The following is a 1,085-nucleotide window of genomic DNA, read 5'->3' as shown; positions in this document are numbered from 1 at the left end:
GTCTTATTTTTAAGTTTACTATTGGCAGTCCAAAAGTTCTCATTAGCAAAGGAATGGTAATTTTACGTTTAAAAAGTTTTGAGAGTCCCTGTAAAACCCAAAAGTACAAAATGACTTATAATAGAAGCAATTCATTGACTTAACACTTTTATTTTAATTTGTATGAAGAAATTTTCAGACATCATAAAACAAAAAATAAAATTTTAACTCACCACCAATTTTGAAAGTTTATAGCGTATAATTTATAGAGATTCAATGTCAGAAGGGATGAGGCAGAGAGAAAGAACTGGTAGGTTTATCTCATTCTGATATAATTATAATTTCTAGATACTGATATACTTTCTCTATTACTTCTAAAAGCAGCAACATCTACTACCAAAATATATAGTACAGCAATTCCTTTTTACCACAAAATCCTTCAATGATAAGAAGTAACTTTTGCTTTTGAATGAATGCTTTCCCTCCTAACAGAAACACAATAGAACACTAAATTAACTTATATTGAAATCATGACTATCATTTCAGAAATTGTTTGCAATCCAAAGTATTAAATTAGCAATTGTGGTCTCATAATACTGAGGATATCTCCACAATTTATTGAAATATATTCTATTAGAATTCTATTGCAGTATTAATGCCAGAAACAACAGCTTCAGAATACCTACTGAATTGTAGTTTCCATTCATGTAATTTTCCCACTGAACTTAATAAAACAATTAAAGAGTTCACTAACTTATAACATCTAATTTTTCATTTTAAAATTAGAGCAGTATTATTCATAATGTCATATTTACTAACTGTACTAAAAACTGAAAAAAGTTAAACTGCCTTGAAAGGGAGCTCTCTGTGAGTATAACTGAGTAATATTCTATGTTAAGAAGCAGGAGTAATATTGATCCAAGGAAGTATTTTTTAAATAAATTTATATTAGGAAAACTATAGTTACGATGAGGATAATAAAAATAGAAAATTATAGAAAGAAAAATATTTTGTTTTATTGTGATAAATATTAATAAGAAAAACTGTCACTAAGGAACATACCAACTTGAAAATAAATAATTAAGTGCAATGGGTACTTTAGATAA

This window comes from Saimiri boliviensis, chromosome 3 (genome assembly GCF_048565385.1).
Source record: "Saimiri boliviensis isolate mSaiBol1 chromosome 3, mSaiBol1.pri, whole genome shotgun sequence".
Taxonomy (NCBI): domain Eukaryota; kingdom Metazoa; phylum Chordata; class Mammalia; order Primates; family Cebidae; genus Saimiri; species Saimiri boliviensis.
This window is presented reverse-complemented; position numbering follows the sequence as displayed.